The sequence below is a fragment of the Mesocricetus auratus genome, unplaced genomic scaffold (assembly GCF_017639785.1).
Source record: "Mesocricetus auratus isolate SY011 unplaced genomic scaffold, BCM_Maur_2.0 Super-Scaffold_100020, whole genome shotgun sequence".
Classification (NCBI taxonomy): domain Eukaryota; kingdom Metazoa; phylum Chordata; class Mammalia; order Rodentia; family Cricetidae; genus Mesocricetus; species Mesocricetus auratus.
The window spans coordinates 4,145,436-4,158,850 of record NW_024429201.1 but is presented as its reverse complement, the minus strand read 5'-3'; positions in this window follow the sequence as shown (position 1 = coordinate 4,158,850).

Here is a 13,415-nt window from a genome sequence, read left to right as displayed (position 1 = left end):
GAGTACAACAGGTGAGAATCCTGCATGCAGGCCATTCCACCACCAACTCCCTGTCTGGTTTCCCAACTAAACTGCCCCAATCTCTAGTCCCTAAGCCCCAAGGCACATACCATGCTCTTTCTCCTCCCATGTCAAACTCAGCTGCTGGCCAATAGGTAAGAGGTCTTCTTGGAGGCTCCATCATCACAGCTGCCACTCATTGGAATCTGTAACCTACAAGACCAACTCTGATGTCCAAACCCACCAAATCCATCATCTTCCCCATGGCCAACCTATGGGAAGCTGTCTTTGTGTGACTACAGTCAGAGCCAGCCTACTTGCCCTTTTGTACCTAAGAGGGGGAGTATGGATTGAGAAAGGGTAGGTAAAGATGTTAAGGGAGAAACAGAGACACAGGATAGAGTCAGGGGAGCAATGCAGTGAATAATGAACACCCTGAGTTTATGCTTCCACATTCCAACCAAAAGGGGTGGAGATCAAGGCAGAAGACTTCTATTATCATGTATAAGGAGCAAACAGACTTACTTCCCTTAATCCTCTAGGCATTTGGTAGCCACACCTGTTATCTGGCCTTCAGGGTCAAGAGTAAACACACCTCAGCCCAAATCTGTTGTTATTTAGATAAGACATCTGCTACTGAGGCAGAAACTTATTAAGGACAGTTTTGAACTCTCTGACCTTGAGGCAAGATGGAGAGCAGCCATCTTTATGGACACCAACATTCCCAGGCAACATCAGCAGCCCCTAGAGGCACATGTACCACCTGCACCAAATTGAAGAAGAGACTCCCAGTGAACAGCCCTGTCCAGCAACATCAGTAGACCTTAAAGGGACAAGTGCCACCCACACCAGCTGGAAAAACAGGCATAGGCAAAACTCACACCAGTTGGAAGAACAGACCCCACAGGCACAAGTAAAGTCCACACCAGTCAGAAAAACTGGATGATACGCTGGATCTAGGCACCCAAACACCCACAAAACTCAGCGGATACAATCTTGCTCAACCTGACAACCAGCCAGTCACCAAAACTCTTGGCCATTCAGGGCAAGAGACAATAAAGGAACAAAAGATCCATCCAACAAAGACATCACAAGAATCAACACCTGTACCAATCATTACCTCAAACCCAGATGGGTAGATAGCAGTATAAGAATACATTCAACAACATAGAGAACAATATGGCACCATCAGAAACTAGAGGTTCTACAACAGCAAGACCTGAATGTCCCAATGCAGATGAAGCAGAAGAAAATAACCTTAAAAATAACTTTATGAAGACGATAGAGGTCCTTAAAGAGGAAATGAAAATTTCCCTTAAAGAAACCTAGGAAAAAACAAAAAATTGGAAGAAATCAATAATTTCCTTAAAGAAAGCCAAGGAAAAAGAGTATCTGAGAAGTATATATCACATTATTATACCATACCATTTCATAAATAATAATTATAATAAAAGAAAAGGAAATGAAAGATTGGCATCATTTTGATACCACATTTTAGATATCTTTGGCAGGATTATATTAATAAAACAATCTCTTCCATCAAGATTAGAGGAGAGGCTCCATCAATTTAATTATGTAAACCTGCCTGTGGGTTGTCTTTTGGGGAAAAAAAAGAGAATACTTATGAATTTGATATTTCCTTTCAAATTACTGACACCTGCCAGAGGTGTGAGGTCACTCCTCAGGCTTTGTCATCACACCTAGAATGAAAGGGATGTGGAAGCATGATGGGAATAGACCTCATTTGCCCATTTTTGAGCTTAATAAGGTACTTTTACACAGGTACTTAAGGCTCTTTATAGCTGCAGTGGTCCTAATTAATGTTCAGCCCCCAAGACCTCTGAGCAAAAGAATGAAACCAAGACAGTCTCCTCAGGAGGTGACTGGTGAATTAGAAAATGGAATGCCTGAAAGACATAGCATATAAGACACTTTATAAAATAACCTAAACCAGAAAACTAGATTTTAAAGAATATGCTCATATTCATGTTATTCTTGTTTACCAGAAATAAAAGGGGGCATCCTTTTTAATGCTTGATGCAGATGTTATGGGAGAGTCACATTTAATTTCAGACTTGCTGCTTCAGCTTCTGCTATGGTTTTGGTTAATGCTGGCCTGTTAAGCTGCTAATTTATCCACTGTCATGAAGACTCCTGGAAAGGCTGTTCCATAAATAATAGAGCAGTGATCCATAACCACCTCCCATGCAACGGCATCGAGCTTACTGCAGCTAATAGGACTGTGAAGCCGTTGCTAGGTGCCAAATGCTGCTTGCCTATTTAGGAAGTGATATAGTTCTGTCTCCCTGCTAAGATGACAAAACTGTAATTAGAGATTAATCAAGAGCTACATTACTGCCACAGTTTCCTGCAGCCCGACTTTTGTTGCCCACCAGCAGTTAAGTGCATCTGCCTGTGTTTACCAGTTCTCTGGAGATTTAGAAATATATTGTCATGTTTACAGGAACAGCTGCCTCACAAGTTGTCAAATCATAAAGAACTAACTCAAAAGAATGCATATAATTAATGACTTTGCCTTTGGTCTATTCATTTCTGAAATGAGGCCTCCTTTAAAAAGATTAAATAACATATTGCATTATTTGAATTTGCTATTCTTCATTAAAATATTTCATCAGCTATCTAACGATATACACAAGATGAAGATTGACTCAAATTTTAGCAGGATAACAAATATGAGATAATAGGGAAAAATATTTGCAACATGTGATAAGTCTTTATTGGGATGGTTACAGGTATTAGCACCCTATAAAGTCCAATGCTATCATGGCCATCTAAGAAATAAAACACAGTGTGTGGAATTTATCCTTGTCCTGCCTCTGCCTCCCAAGTGTTGGGATTAAACATGTGTGTCACCACTGCCCAGATATTATTTGATATTTAAAAATAAATAAGATGTAATTTTGTTTTTTATAGAAAGCAGCAGAATTTTAGATGAATTGCTCTTCTTTTTAAGACCGATTTATTAATACAGCATGACTGCTATTAGAACTATTAAAGTCTTTAAACACATTATGAAATTTACTGTAGCAGGAAAGAAAATTTTGTGCTCAAATTTTAAATAATTGTATTACCTCAAATGGAATGAACTAGTAAAATACCAGAGCCACACATAGTAAATAAACACATTTTGCTGAGTGTGGGTCTCAAGATACTTCACAAATTCTAAAATTTAATTAAATAATGTATCATTATTGATGTTATTTTCATTGTTCCTAAATTACATTTACAAAATATTATGCGTGCATATGCTCATATATTCAGATCAAAGACTACAGAATGATGATAAAGTGTGCATACAGAGCAATTGGTGCTAAAGCATGCCAAAATTTTTTTGGAAGTTTTTATTTTGTTTTCTTTTGTTTCTCTAAACTGTACTATAGCAAACTGCAACTTCTAAGAACAGGAGATATGTTTATTATTTAGGAAGAAATCATGAAATAAGAAAAAAGTGAAATTTAGAAGTTCATTATGCATTTGTTACTGGAACATTGCTGTTAGGAGTAGCAAGGATTTTGTGATTCTGTTCCCCTCAACATTCAACATACAGCTTGGGAGAATTCTTGCAGAGTCACTTCTGCAGACATTCTAGCTACAAATATGCCACTAAAAAATCCTATAATCAATATTTTATTAAATATATTTGCAGAATATATATGCTAAAGCTATAATACCATGTTGTTTGCAAAACATGGTATTATAATACTGGAAACTTTTTCTTTAACTTTTAGTCATACTACTGTAGTCTGTTGATGAACAAAATATTTAATGTAGAAAGTTGTAAAATTAAAGAGAGAGTAAGAACTAGAGTGCTAATGAAGTAAATCATATCAACTTTGTTAGAAGAATTAGTAAGAAACATGTTCCTAATATGTTACTTCCAATTTAAATATTGTTAGAATTTAGTGTTCTTCATGGTATCAAAAGAAGCTTCACAATAGGCCAGATTTGAGGTGAAGCCAAAATTTAATTTTATATAACAGCCAATTATTGGTAAAGCATTTGGACAATAATAGAGTGAAATATGACTTTATTTGCTATATTTCTCCATTTTCTTCCATCATAATTTATTTTAATTTCCAGATTATTTAAAAATATCAATAATGGAGTTGGAGAGATGTCTCCATGGTTAAGAGTTCTTTCTGTGGCAGAGGGCAGAGGTGAGTACTGGGTCCCGAACTTAGACCCAAATTCCTCCTGCTAGACCTCTCCGGGATCCCATGGCTTGGGGACCTCAGGCAGGTCAACTTGCCACTGGACAGACAACCAAGTGACCAGGAGCCTGCAGAGAGTGCTGGTCCATGTCAGCCCACACTCAGGGCAGAGGGCAGAGGTGAGCACCAGGCCCCCATCTTAGACTTGAATTCCTCCTGCTCACCCTCTCTGGGATCCCCTGGCCTGGGAACCATACCCAGGTCGACTTGCTCCTGGACAGACAACCAAGTGACCAGGAGCCTGCAGAGAGAGCCAGTCTACTCCTGCCCACACTCAGGGCAGAGGGCAGAGTACAGAGAGCAGAGTCCAGAGAATATTGGATTTGATTGCACCCAACAAAAGGGAACCCTGGTTGCCTAGCCACCAGGAGAGGAAGAGACTCTTACTACACCCAGTGGAAGATGGGATGGGAAAGAGGCAATATAAGAACACACTCAGCAACAGAAAAACAAATATGACACCACCAGAGTCTAGAGATTCTACACCAGTAAGACCTGAACACCCCAATGCTGATGAAGCAGAAGGGAATGACAATAAAAACACTTTCATGAAAATGATAGAGGCCCTCAAAGAGGATGTGGGGAAATCCATTAAAGAAATGAAAGAATAAACAAACCAAAAATGCAAGAAATGGAAGAAAAACAAACCAAAAATATCCAACAAATGCAAAAAAGGGAGAAAAACACTAAGCAAAAATTACAAGAAACAATTCAAACAGTGGAAGGGTTGAGAGCTGACATGGATACAATAAAAAAAGACAGTCTGAAGGAATGCTGGAAATCAAAAAACTGGGGAAACAATCAGGTACTACAGATGCAAGCATAACCAACAGAATACAAGAGATGAAGACACACTAGAGAAATAGATTCATAAACCAAAGAAAATCTTAAATCCAACAAGTCCCTAACACAAAATATCCAGGAAATATGGGACACCATGAACAGACCAAGCCTAAGAATAATAGGTATAGAAGAGGTGAACAAACCCAACTCAAAGGGACAGAAAATATATTCAACAAAATCATAGAAGACAACTTTTCCAACCTAAAGAAAGACATGCCAATGAAGGTACAAGAAGCTTGTAGAACACCAAATAGAGTGGACCACAAAAACAAGTTCCCTTGGCACATAATAATCAAGACCCCAGGCATACAGAATAAAAAAAGAATACTTAGAGCAGCTAAGGAAAAAGGTCAAATAACATATAAAGGCAAACCTATAAGAATTACACCTGACTTCTCCATGGAACCACTGAAAGCCAGAAGGTCCTGGATAGATATTCTATCAACACTAAGGGGCCATGGATGCCAGCTCAAACTACTATACTCAGCAAAGTTTTCAATCAATATAGATGAAGAAAACAAGATATTCCACGAAAAAACCAGATTTAAACAATACATATCCACTAACCCAGTCCTACAGAAAGTTCTAGAAGGAAATCTCCAATCCAAGGAAGTTAGCTACAACCAGACAAACATAGGCAATAGATAATCACACTTTACCCACAGCCAAAAGAGAAAAGGGGTGGAAATCCACACACAATTTCACCACCATCAACCATTCCAAAACAAACAAGAATGAACAATCAAAGGTTATTAGTATCCTCAATATTAATGGTCTTAACTCACCCATAAAAAGGCACAGGCTAACAGAATGGATTCGAAGATGGAATCCATCCTTCTGCTGCATACAAGAAACACACCTCAGCTTCAAAGACAGAATTTACCTCAGAGTTAAGGGTTGGGAAAAGATTTTCCAATCAAACGTACCCAAGAAACAAGCAGGGGTAGCGATCCTAATATCTTACAAACTAGATTTTAAACTGAAATTAATCAAAAGAGATGAAGAAGGTCATTTCATATTCATCACAGGAGAAATCTACCAAAATGAAGTCTCCATTCTGAACATCTATGCCTCAAAGATAAAGGCATCCACATTCGTAAAAGAGACATTAGTAAAACTCAAAGCACACATAAAACCTCACAGAATTATAGTGAGAGATTTCAATACCCCAGTGTCACCACTAGACAGGACTACCAGACAGAAACTTAACAAAGAAGCAAAGGAACTAATAGAAGTTATGACCTAATTGGGTTTGACAGGCATCTATAGAACATTCCATCCAAACACAAAAGTATATACCTTCTTCTCAGTGCCACATGGATCTGACTCAAAATTGACCACATACTTGGCAACATGTCAAACGTCAACAGGCAAAAAAATTGGATTAACTCCATGTATCTTATCAGACCACCATGCTTTAAAGTTAGAGTTCAACAATACATATTGCAGAAACCCTACAAACTCATGGAAATTGAATAATGCACCATTGGACCACTCCTGGGTCAAAGAAGAAATAAAAAAAGAAAGTAAAGTCTTCCTAAAATTCAATGAGAATGAAGACACAGAATACACAAATTTATGGGACACTTTGAAAGCAGTGCTGAGAGGGAAGTTCATAGCACTAAGTGGCTACATGAAGAAACTGGAGAATAGTTACACTAGGGAATTAACAGCACAACTGAAAGCCCTAGAACACAAAGAAGCAAAATCACCCAGGAGGAGTAGACGCCAGGAAATAATCAAATTGAGGGCTGAAATCAATAAAGCAGAAACTAGGAAAACAAAATAAGGAATCAATGTAAGAAAGAGTTGGTTCCTTGAGAAAATCAACAAGATAGACAAACCTTTATCCAAACTCATCAAATGGCAGAATGTGAACATGCAAATTCACAAAATCAGAAATGAAAAGGGGGATATAACAACGGTCATACTTTGAAAACCTGTACTCCACAAAATTTGAAAATTTAAAGGAAATGGACAAATTTCTGGATAGATAACACCTGCCAAAATTAAATCATGAACAGATAACCAATTTAAATATATCTATAACACCTAAGGAAATAGAAGCAGTCATGAAAAGTCTCCCAACCAAAAAAAAGCCCAGGACCAGATGGCTTCAGTGCAGAATTTTACTAGAAATTCAAAAAATAGCTTACACCAATTCTCCTTAAAGTATTTCATGCAACAGAAGCAGAAGTGTCTTTGCCAAATTCTTTCTATGAGGCTTCAATAATATTGATACCAAAGCCATACAAAACAACTAAGAAAAAGAACTTCAGACCAATTTCCCTCATGAACATTGATGCAAAAATACTCAATAAAATACTGGCAAATCAGATCCAAGAACACATCAGAAAATTCATCCACCATGATCAAGTAGGCTTCATTCCAGGGATGCAGAGTTGGCTCAACATATGAAAATCTATCAATGTAATCCACCATATAAACAAGCTGATGAACATCTCACTAGATGCAGAAAAAGCCTTTGGCAAAATCTAACACCCATTCATGATAAAGGTCTTGGAGAGATCTGGGATAACAGGAACATACCTAAACATAATAAAAGCTATATATAGCAAACCAACAGCCAACATCAAACTGAATGGAGAGAAACTCAAGGCAATTACTTTAAAATCAGGAACAAGGCAAGACTGTCCCCTCTCCCCATACCTCTTCAATATTGTTCTTGAAGCTCTAGCTAGAGCAATAAGAAAACAAAGGGATCTCAAGGGGATACAAATTGGAAAGGAAGAGGTAAAACTTTCACTATTTGCAGATGATATGATAGTTTACATAAGTGACCCAAAGAACTCTACCAGGAACTCTTACAGCTGATAAACACCTTCAGCAAAGTGGCAGGATACAAAATCAACTCAAGAAAATCAGTAGCCCTACTATATACAGACGATAAAAGGGCTGAGCAAGAAGTCAGAGAAACATCACCCTTTGCAATTGCCACAAACAACATAAAATACCTTGGGGTAACGCTAACCAAACAAGTGAAAAGACCTGTATTGCAAGAACTTTGAGTCTTTAAATAAATAAATTAAAGAAGACACCAAAAAATGGAAAGATCTCCCATGCTCTTGGATAGGTAGGATCAATGTAGTAAAAATGGCAATCTTGCCAAAAGCAATCTACAGATTCAAAGCAATCCCCACCAAAATACCAGCACAATTTTTCAAGATCTTGAAAGAACAATTCTCAACTTTATATAGAAAAACAAAAAAACCCAGGATAGCCAAAACAACACTGCTCAACAAAGCAACATCTGGAGGCATCACCATTCCTGACTTCAAGCTGTATTATAGAGCTATAGTCCTCAAAACAGCTTGGTATTGGCACAAAAATAGACAGGTAAACCAATGGAATCGAATTGAACACCCTGAGATTAATCCACAAACTGATGAACAGCTGATTTTCGACAAAGAAGCTAAAATTATACAATGGAAATAAAGATAGCATCTTCAACAAATGTTGCTGGCATAACTAGATATTGGCATGTAGAAGACTGCAGATAGATCCATGACTATCACCATACACAAAACTTAAGTCCAAATGGATCAAAGACCTCAATATAAATGCAGCCACACTGAACCTGTTACAAGAGAAAGTGAGAATGAATTGGTACAGGAGACTGCTTCCTGAAGATAACACCAGTACCATAGACACTGAGATCAACAATTAATAAATGGGACCTCCTGAAACTGCGCAGCTTCTGTAAGGCAAAGGACACAGTCAGCAAGACAAAAAGGCAACCCACAGATTGGGAAAAGATATCCACTAACTCCACATCTGACAGAGGGCTGATCTCCAAAATTTACAAAGAACTCAAGAAGCTACTCTCCAAAACACCAAAGGACCCAATTAAAAAGTGGGGGACTGAAATAAATAAAGAATTCTCAATAGAGGAGTCTAAAATGACTGAGAGACAATTAAGAACGTGCTCAACATTCTTAGCCATTAGGACAAATGGCTAAGATATCATCTTACTCCTGTCAGAATGGGTAAAATCAAAATATTAAAAATACCAATGACAGCTTATGCTGGAGAGGATGTGGAGAAAGGGGAACACTAGACCATTGCTGGTGTGAGTGCAAACTTTTACAACCACTTTGGAAATCAGCATGGAGATTCCTCAGGAAAATGGGAATCAGTCTACCACAAGACCCAGCAATTCCACTCTTAGACATATACCCAAAAGATGCCCATTCTTACAACAGGGATGTCTGTTCCACTATATTCATAGCAGCATTATTTGTAATAGCTAGATCTTGGAAGCAACCTAGATGCCCCACAGCTGAAGATTGGATAGAGAAAATGTGGTTCATTTACACAATGGAGTACTACTCAGCAGAAAAAACAATGGAATCTTGAAATTTGTAGGGAAATGGAAATCACTAGAAGAAACCATCTTGAGTGAGGTAACCCAGTCACAAAAAGACAAACATGGTATGTACTCATGCATATATGGATTTTAGACATGGATCAGGGGAGTGCCAGCCTACAATCCCAGGGCTAGGAATAGGGAGGTTTCCAAGATATATGCAATATACCCCAGAGAGGTAGAATGAGGCAACATGGGACCATGGGGGGAGGAGAGAGGGATCCAGGAAAAAGAGAGGGGTGTAAGAGGAGGGGAGAAGAAGACATGGGGGAGCAGGAAGGTTGAGTCTGAGTAAGAATAGAGGAGAGAAGGATGAGAGATACCATAATAGATGGAGTCATTATAGCTTTAAGGAGATAGCTGACACTAGTGAGATTTCCAGAGATCTACAAGGATAACATCAATTGGAAAACTAAGTAATAGAGGAGAGACTACATTAGTAGCCCCTACCTGATGATAAGGTTGGTGACTACCTTATGTGACATCCTAGAACCTTCATCCTGTGACTGATGGAAGCAGAGACAGATACTCACAACTCATCACTGAACTGGCCCCATGGAACCCAGTAACAGAGATGGAGGAATGATGAGCAAGGCCATCAAGACCATGCTGGTGAAACTCACAAAGACAGCTGATTGGACAAGGGGAGCTCTTGAACCCCAGACTGATGACTAAAAGGCCAACAGGGGACTGATCCAGACTCCATGAATATAGTGTCAGTGAAAGGCCTCAGAAATCTTTGGGGCTTTGTGTAGTAGACTAGTGTTCACCATGGCATACAAATGATCTTTGGGTGCCCATTCCACATGGAGGGATGCTTTCACAGCCTGGACACATGGGGAAGGGCCTAGGTCCTGCCCTGGATGAAATGATAGACTCTGGAGATCCCCCCCAGGAGGGCCTCACCCTCCCTGGGGAATGATGTGGGGATTGGGCTGGGGTGGTCTGGTGGAGGGAAAAGGGAAGAGGGGTGGGAAAGGTGCTGGGATTGACATGTGAATCATGAATGTTTCTAATTTAAATAAAAACATAAAAAATATAAAACAAAACAAAACAAACAAAATAAAAAAAGAGTTCTTTCTGCTCTTAAAGTGAGTGAGAGTTTGGGTTCTAGCACACCTGTTGGACTGGGATCCACAACTACCTGCACATTCGCGTGTACACACACACACACACACACACACACACACACACACACACACCAAAACAACAGAAGCAAAACTAAGCTAAGCCTAGTAGTAACGATTTGTTATTGCTCTTTCAATAAAAAAGCACATTTTGTATTAAATCAGAAATCTGTCTTGAATTAATTAATCCAATGTGATGATGGTTTCAACTGAGTATAATTATGCCACATAAATTTGACATACTTACTTAGATCATTTATTAATACCATAACTAAGTAACACTCATTGACTATTTTTCTGTATTGTTGAAAAAGAATACATTTTTCAGAACACATCCAATCACATCAGTAGTACTCTTGTGCCACATTTTATTTACTTTTATTTTTATTATATTTTTCTTTTTAAAACAATCTTATATAACCATTCAAGTTCCCTCTCCCTCCCCAACTTTCTCCCTACCCCACTCCCTATCCACTCCTCAGAGAGGGTGTGGCCTACCCTGAGGAATCAACAAAGTCTGTTATATCAACTTAAACCAGGACTCTGGTTCTCCCCCTCTGCATCCACGCCTAGGGAATGGGCTACAAAAAGCCAGTTTGTGCATATTTTAAAATATCAGGTAAATTATTGTCTTTCTTAGTTTCTTCATCTGAATAAAGGAAGAAGTAAATTTTATTTCTGAGGATAACTTGAGATTTTTATTATTATTTCAAATTCTTAAGGTCCACAGTGCATAATATAGTTTCAAGTACACACATTAAGAAATCATACAACTCGTGTTAAAATGAAATTTGGCTTTCTGTAGAGTTGACTGCTTGGGATCTTTTACACTGTACATATTAGCACGTCTGTTACAGTTGTCATTGTTAAGGTCATGTCTGGGCAATCAAAACCTTACATCATTTTTAGGAGATAGTCTCATAGCAAACTGCTTGTTCCCCTTGCTTGAGAAAATAATACAATTACACTATAATCTCAAAAGAATAAATAATTTAAAGGCTCCCAAACTATATTAAAAGAAAACAAAAAAATTTTTCTTCTTTATCAAACAACATGGGATTTTTCTTACCTTTCTATAGAACTATTTTTTAATGTCAACTATAAGTCTCTCCCTATGTTTGGCAGGCACTATGATAATTATCTTTGATAGCACCTTTTAAAACTTTTGTCTAACATCACCAGGTAGCAAATTATTATTTCAAGAGCTACTCAGATTTAGAGATCTTATCTGCATGCAATGAATAGCCAAGGCCAGTTATATAGAACTATATGCCCAGGAGTTATTTAGCCACTCAGTGATAGTAGATAATTGTTTTCTAAAGACTTCTGACTTTGAAATGTTATATAAGCACTGATGGCATTAGTATACATAAATGCTTAGTGGTTCAGTATCACTTCTCTTTTTTTCAAGAAAGTAATATTTCCTTAAGTGCTTTCTAATGATTGTTTTAGTGGCTCATTATGTGGTTCATCCTCATTTGTTTGTTTGTTTGCTTGAACGTTAGACTGAGACTAGTCACTTTGAACGAAAAGGATGATGGAAAAAATCTTCCTCTCTAATATATAGCACACAGAAGGTCTAGGATAACAGATATTGTTGAGTTTTGCTGTTCAAGATACCTATGATGACACCCCAACACAAAATTGTAAACATAAATACAAACTCATAAAACTTCATGAGTTTTCTCTGTGATTTTCCGGTATATTCATGTGTGGTGTCTGAGTATGAACTTTATAAATATCCTGTAATAATTTCAAATGGTTAGACAGTACCACTAAAGCATGGGCTCTAAAATTTCCTGCCACTTTCCATTTGAGGGAGTTAAATAAACCCTCACTACATTCTTGACAAAAATCCCAATTCCTAGGTTATGCAAGAAGCTTTTGAAGGTCTACATTGTACATGCAATTTTCAGTCATTTAATGAATACCAAAATACTTTTATTTTAATGTGGATAATTTTGCTCTTCCCATATCTCAGATCTCTAAATATAAACCACTCACCAATATGCTCTTAAATTCAGGGATATTCTTCAGAAGAAGAATTAAAAACAATTCAAAATACAACCACAATTACACTTCATATTAGGATTGCTGCCTCTCTTTCATTATTTTGTTAAACTGCACTGACTTTGTGAAATTCAAACTAAATTTGTCTTACAAACTGAATGTGAGTTATCAATATTGTTTTGCAGATGAATAGAAATAAATTTGGAAACAGTACATCGACTCAATCACATGGATGCCTTTTATAGCAATTCCCTTTTGCATGACTAGTTCATTTTTTTCAAGTTCATTTCTGCCCCACCATTGATGCTCTAGAATTTCACTTTGTATACCTGAAATCCCAGTGAGAAGTGACTTGCTCCCGAGCCTTTGTATATATTTCTGAAGAGGTTTCAATTCTTTATATTCGAACCATGACACGGAGCTGCATCTTTTACTTTTGATCACAAGAGAAAAAGTGGTCTCTATGGCAACAGAAAAGTAAAAGTGTGGTTCCTGACAGGGCTTTCGTGTGACAGAAATGACAGCCATCTTTGTTAAGTAGTGCTGCGTTAAGATAGCATCTTTTGTGTCAAATTTACTGTGATATCCAAAATTGGGGACTTACAACTTTAAAAGAAAGATAGCTCAGCAATTAAAGTGTGCATTGTAGAGTCTTTAGAAGGAGCCTCTCTTGTCTTTCTTTCAGCTTGATGCCCGATTTATGAAGCACCATGGACTGGTTTCCCAAAACCATGATTAGTTAATTAGAAGATGTCACCAGCACAGAGCCTGGACCAAGTATATTTTCATGTAGCAATAAAAATTGCAGTATGAATC